General features: G+C 43.4%; 1 long non-coding RNA gene across 1 annotated transcript; it reads right to left on the bottom strand.

Moving 5' to 3' along the window:
* Positions 1–2,827: 2,827 nt before the first annotated feature.
* LOC126041972 (uncharacterized) lies at positions 2,828–6,722 on the bottom strand. The gene is made up of 3 exons (XR_007507037.1): positions 6,432–6,722; positions 5,318–5,437; positions 2,828–2,925 (listed from the first exon to the last, which is right to left on the bottom strand). It is a non-coding gene; the product is annotated as an uncharacterized LOC126041972 (long non-coding RNA).
* Positions 6,723–7,090: the final 368 nt, after the last annotated feature.

Raw genomic sequence — 7,090 nt, 5'->3', positions numbered from 1 at the left:
TGTGCGCTTGATTGCTAGATTCTTCACTTGTGAAGAGTCCCAAGTCAAATGTCATGTGGGTGTATGTGCGACTTTGTGCAGATATAAATAACAGGTAGAGTTTAGACTCTGTGGCCTAAAACTTGATGTTTTCACATACTGGCTCAGCTCAATCTTCATTCCTTGCCCTTAAAAGGCCAGATCCTGCCTCTGATAAGAACTTCCCCTGCCTCCAACTTCACACCCAACCTCCTTCCAAACCTTCCCCACCTCCAAGTAAGTGTAACTGTGCCCTCCCTCTGGTTTGACTCCTGCCTCTTCTCCTGGACTCAGCCCTCACTTCTCATTATTTCACTTCCATCTGCTTCAATTCACACAGCATGAAGTTGGGGTCTGAAGGAAATTCTCACCTTGGCACAATGAACTAGAGTGTGAGGGATCGAACAAATGTGGGAAAGGTTAAACAAATGTGCTGAAATGAATTTGCTGGAAGGAAGAGTTCAGGTGTTTTGTTACTTTTTTGTTCTGTCTCACAAATGCCTATTTTGGGTGCCTTTTATTTCCCATGCTTCCCAGCTATATTGGACAGTGAATGTTGGTTACAGTAATCTTGAAACTTCTTATAGGATCTCCTTATGACAGGCACCAGGAACAAGAGAAGGACAGGGAGAAAACAAACTACTTTACCCAATGAGGGTGCTGAGTTTACACAGTGAAAAAGCCACCTGTTGATCTTTGACTCATTCAACAACAAAGTCACGTCAAATACTAACCTGAAAAATTCCTGGTAAGTGATTAAGCCCTGAAACAATAGTGTATTTCTGCCTCTTGACGCTGTCAGAAACCACAGGTACACTCACAGAAATTCTCCCTTTGATGCTTTGAGATCCGAAGTAATTTTGATCAAGCTGGAGGAATTACCCCAAACATATTCATGCTAAAGGACATTCATTGTTTTGGTCTTTAATTACTCTCAGAACCTTTGCATACTGTTTGAGATCTCAAAGACTTACAGCTAAATTAAAATAAATTCATTCCAAATGTATTTAATTACAAAATCACACTGATTTGGACAGAGAATATTTTCATGGAACTTGTCCCAATTTAAACGAGAACAAAACTCTGGTTATGCTGAGCAAACTCGGATAGTGAATAGATGTGGATTTTTCTATTTTGCCGGACTGCATTGTGCAGAGAACAAAGTTGATAACAACCTGCCAATACCGAAGGTCTCCAAGTCTGTAAAAATAAATAGCTGATATTTTATCTGTAAGCAGCAGAATATTTAATCAAATAGCTTCTACAGAAGATTAGCATTTTTAGGCTTACTGTTCACATTTCTGCTGTACGATATGTAAGTAACTGTGTATATGACAGAACTCCTTTACATACATTCTCACATTGTTTGCTTTTCAAAATCTGCTAGTGATCTTTTATGCCTCATTTGTTGAGTGCTAGCTTGAGATACCTTGAAAAGGGATCTGATTTTCAGAAAGACCTATGCAAGAAAACAGAGTACTTTGCTTCAAAAATCTTGTCCTCTTTATGATTTATGAGTTGGATTCTTAAGAAATCACTAGTCACTCTTGGAAAACTAGACCATTCAAATGTGTTTTTTTACAAGAAACCTAGGAAGTGAAGAACACTAGAAATTTTCAAAACCTCTAGACACAAATTACAACTGGACAATGTTTAGGGCTTGTTTTTTACACAGATGTGTGAGCTTTTTTGATTAGTGTTGATGTGAATGCTCACGAAGAGCAAGTGGAGCACCCAAACATTGTCCTTTATCATTTCTGTTTCTGTATGTCCTTCATTGAACTAGTGCCCTTCTGCATCCAGAGGGACATACAGTCCCTGCCCAAAGTGATGTCCTGAATGATTTTGAATTATATCTTCCCCTTTTGCTTGTAGATGGGTACCAGTCATCAAGAAAAGAATAATTCATGTCACTCATGCAAAAAATTAATTTAGCAAGAATGTTGGCTACTAGTCATGCTGATTATTAGCTGCGTTGATTTTCAGAAAGGTCACATGCCAGATTTTCACCAGCTTACAGCATCTGACTGCATGAACGTATACAGCCCAGGCTTTCTAAATGAGTTTGATTTCTCACTTCACCTGTGGCTCTGAATATGTCCATTTAATGTGATTCCTAAATAGCTGTTTGAAAGCCAGAAATGCTCCAGCTGGATGTTTCTGGCTAAAAACTGAATAATGCTCGGCTTTTGGATGTTATGTTGATTTTATTGCCCCCGAGTTTGGGCAATTTTCAGCCTGAAGCTTTTTTTTCTCAGGGCAGGGAAACATTTTCAGCTGAAAATATCAGCCAGCTCTCCTCTCCCCAACACTCTGACCAGCCCTGCCAGGAACCTTGGTGATGTTGTCCCCATGACTCAGAAAAGCACTTTGCAATTATATAAACAGGTACTATTATTATTCTAGCTATGTGGTGAACCATGAGTGCATTGCAGTTCTAGTAAAGTGCAACCCACCAGACAGTGTGGAGGGCATCCTGACCACTGTTTGTGCCTTGGTCTTTGTGGGTGCCAACAGTCACATAGTCATGAGGCTAAAATGAAGGGCCTTGTGCAAGGGCTGTGGGGATTGAAACGTGACAAATACCAAAGCTTCAGTGCATTAGTTGCTAACCAAAGTGAAACAATTATGCCCTTCTTTACCATTTTAGGGTAATCCTGTAGAGGTGACGGCTTATCAGGCTCAGTGCTGGCTGGTGCCGCTGGCCCAGCTTTCTGTTAGATTGGGACGCAGGTCTTGAGCGGTCTGGCAGTGAAGCATTTCTGAGTGAGATCTTTTCTTTTCTCCTTCCCTATCCATCCTGTAGAGCTGTCATAACAAGCTGTCTCCTCTTGACTCTGCAAAGTAGTTTGCCAAAATATAAGTTAGTCTCACAAGATGTGATTCCTCTCACCAGACCTAAGATGCCTGCAAGGGTTAAATCAGAATTAGTCACTCTGGGCTTTCTTGCAGTCAATAGACAACAGCCCAGGGAGCTCAGCTGATCAAATGTGACTACTTCAGAGTAAGATATATGTCATGCTAAGCTCCCTCGCTAGGTCTCTGTGAAGCATAGAGGATGTCTGAGGTGACACTCGCACTAGATCAGCACAATCCCTCCCAGACTGCCAAGAGGCAGGAGGGCTGATGCGGTTTTCCTGGAAGATCGCCATGTTACAGGAAGCTTGTATCTTAGATGGGGATCTCTGGAGTGCGATCTGTTATTAATTTAATTCACAACTTAGACTGTAATCATTGGTTTTCTATGTTAGCTTGTTCCCATAGCCAGGAACGTGCCATGGTCATTGTCTTCAGATGGACACTTCTGTGGCAAGTACTAGCAAGCTCTTAGATGGCACTTTCATGGTGTTCATATACATTTGCTTACAGATCTATCAAAATCACAGACTTCATCAAATCCAGTTTTCCAGGGTGGGACTAGGGAGGGTGGGGAAAAAATGGGGACTGAGTATATGCAGTAGTTTTGTAATCCTGCTTCAGCTGCTAAATAAGGTATGTGGCTGAGGTAAATCAGTTCTTCTCCCTGTGCATTCCTTATCTGTAAAACAGGGGCAATGAGACTTATTTCCTTTGTAAGGCAGTTTGAGATTAGTGGGAGATAAGTAGTACGTGAGAGCAATTTTTATTATCCTGATTGAAGTTAGTTAGGCAAAGTGTTTGTGACTGTCCACTGAGTCAGCAAAATACGTCCTTTTTAACTCTGCTCAGTCATACACATTTTTTGGGTACCCCGTGATGGACTTTGCAGACACTGGTAAGATATAAGTGCATTGATGTGCAGAGAGTATTTTGAAAACATGGCTCCAAAATGACAGAAATAGCTGAGGGAAGCTGTCCTCAGGTTACATGTGTGTATGGTGCTGTACTGTGTTCCTGGTATGACTGCAACAGAGACAAAACAATCACATGGCTATATTAATTTATACATTGGTATTCATAACACCTTTAGTGGTAATATTTTTTTGTTCTAATTCTGGCAGAATCCCCACTGTGTTCACGACCATGGAAAACTTCATGGCACCGCTGAGCACCGTCAGTGAGCTTGCACTTCAGCAAAGCAAGGCTAAGCTCCTCCATGGCAAGCTGAGCGGTCCCTCCCGGCGCAAGCGGGAGTTCATGCCAGATGAGAAGAAGGACAACATGTACTGGGAGAAAAGGCGCAAGAACAATGAGGCAGCCAAGCGCTCACGGGAGAAGAGGCGCCTCAATGACTTCGCCATGGAGAGCCAGCTGGCTGCTCTCAGCGAGGAGAATGCCATCCTCAGGACAGAGCTGCTGTCCCTGAAGCTGCGCTTTGGGCTCATCAGCCCAGACACCAGCACCTACCAGGGTGACTCCCTTCAGGACTTCCTGGGGGTTTATTTCAGAGGGCACAAAGCAGCCTCCCCACTCCTTGAGGCAGAGCCCTTTGCTGGGGAGTCCTGCTTCTTCACAATGAAGAGCTTTGTGCCAACAGTGCTGGAGCCAACTGACTTTTCCTGCAAAACCTTTGGCCCATCCAGAAATACCCTTGGCTGTGACTCAAAGTCAGCTCCCATGGACACACATGGCCTTCAGCAGCCAAAGAGGCTTGATGCATCCTTCAGATCCACAGTTTGCTCTCCGTTCCTCAATTACCACTGCCCAGACAAATATGCTTTCCACTTGCCTTTGTCAGGCAGTGCCTGCTTCTTGTGCCCTTCCCCAATTCCAGCCGAGGTGAGCAAAGAAAGCAGCACAAATGCCTCAGATGAAGATGATGAGCAACAAGTGCCCAAAACTTCTCCTCTGCCCCCTTGCGGCCTGCCCTGCCCTTCAGAAGACCATTTGAAGGGCCGAAGCTATGCTGCCCTACCTCACAAGCTCCGGATTAAGACCAAAGCCCTCAGCAGCTTGGAGGACAGTGGCCTGGACTCCCACTGAGGTGGCAGAGGAACGGCCCACTGTGGGGCCAATGTAAGACCTTCCAAAGACGTGACGGGTTTGGAAGGAGGGGGTGGGAGGGAAATGTCTTATGCTTCAAAGAGGGAAGTCATTTTCCCAGCTTTGCATAAATGATAAGGGAGCTTACAGGGCTGGGCTGCATCACTACAGCATAATTGCTGCTGGCCATGATGTTCATCTTGCTGGAAAAGACCTGCCAGACCCTGCAGTTGCTGTGTGAGTAAGTCTGAGTTTCACCTGGCTGCTCTGCTTACAAACCAAGATAAAATTTGAGGTGTGAAGGGACCAGAGGCAGAAAGAGGCTAAGACAGCAGAGGTGGTGCTCACACCATGTAACACAACTACAGCTGCTTGGGGTGGCAACCATTTTAATTACCTTTGCTTCATTGTCACCTTCATCCTCATGAATGTGCTTCATCCTCACAAATGTGCTTGAAGTCTTAATTGCTTGACATGGGAAACTATTGATGGAAACAGTTTCAGACCTCTCAGCTGTCTGGAGCAAGAAAAAGCGATAGTGATTAAAAGGCGGTGGATTTACACTGGCATGAAATGAGAGCAGAACCTAATCCATTTTATTCCCAGTTTATCATAATTTATCTTCAGAGAGAATGAACTCTTTTTCTCTTTGACTAGACACAGTGTGGTCCAGAAGATAGTTTCATTTGCAACAATTATTTTGGAGGACTAAATATTTGTTTTTTACTCAAATGCAAGACATATTTTAGTTTTACTTCCTTCTTTTTAAATAAGGTATTTTTAAAAATGATATTTCTTTATTTGGAAATTGCCTTTATAAAACATTCTCTCACTTTTAGCTGAGTTGACTGAACCATTTCCTTTTTTTGAAACAAATTACTTATAAATTGTCTTTTTGCTTATTTTTTTTATTTTATACCAAAATTGTTAATGAAGAGGGTAGAAAGCATTTCAACGTTTTAGACCTTTTTAGTGATTTAAAAATTATTTTACCAGCTTTAAATGCAAGTGAGCAACTTGGTTAACATCTGGCTGTTTATATTAATCGAGGTAAATCTCAACTGGCCCAATGCTGGACTCACACTGGATGTACTCATTGATTATTTCTATTTACCATACTGTGCAAACTGGAGAGACTGGAGACCTAGCACTGAAGGTTTCTCTTGAGTTTCAGTGCCTGGCATATTTGCAGCACTCAGAAATAATAGAGGAATATAATACTCATAACTGTAACCTTTTGGATCCCTGCTGCTACAGAGTGCGCAGCACCACTGGATGAGCTGCAGATGTGGAACAGAATGGGCTGGACTTTGCAAAAACAGTAAAGGCCATATTGCTGTTTTAGAGATCTCCTGGACATGGAAGCACTGACTTCCATCCCCTTGTGAAGGAGGGAGGAGACTTAGAAGCATACAATGCCCAGGGCAGGGAGGAAGATGTCCAACAGATTTTGTAGGTGTGTCCCATTTACGGATATAAGCTACCAGCTTGCTCCCCTCCCAAGGCTTCACCTATGTCAGCTGGGCTGCAGGAGATGCTCCCTCCCAGCTGAATCTGTACAGTGAGATGGGTTGGGAAGCTTCAGCAAAGCATCATTGTTGGAAAACTGCTCTCAGGCTGGGCAAGCTGTTACTTGGTTCTCACATTCTGCTTCTGCTCCATCTGCAAGCATTCAAGAAGTGTCCATGCTAAGACATTTCTAGCATCATCTCCATAGTGGTTTTAGCTATTCCTGGTGACAGGGGTTTCCATCCTGTGTCTCAGGAGACTGCTCTTTTCCAGATCTCCAGACTTTGTTTGATTTTATCATCTAATGCATTTGGGTTCAGCCCCTTTCCCCTTTTAAAGCATTTTGCCCCTTTTACCTATGCACGCGCTGCACATGGCGTATGTATTCCTTGGGGTATCTGCTGGGACACTTTCTCTGTCCATTCTGCCTTCTGACTGCTTAGCCTTTGGGCAAGCCTGCATTGCAGCCGTGACAGTGAGTGTGGAGTAGGTACGATATGGCTGGAGAACTTTAACCCAGCTTACCATGTAGCTCAGGGATTAGTATAAGGCAGGAGGCATCTTGAGTTATAGCTACATTGAGGTGAAAACCAGCTGAGCCTCAGTAAGCAGTAGCCTCATAGAGGTCTCTAAAGCCTACTTTACACTGTTCCTCAGCCAC

The sequence above is a fragment of the Accipiter gentilis genome, chromosome 8, assembly GCF_929443795.1.
Source record: "Accipiter gentilis chromosome 8, bAccGen1.1, whole genome shotgun sequence".
Lineage (NCBI taxonomy): Eukaryota > Metazoa > Chordata > Aves > Accipitriformes > Accipitridae > Astur > Astur gentilis.
Note: the sequence above shows the minus strand (reverse complement) of the source record. Positions and strands in the feature narration are given on the sequence as shown.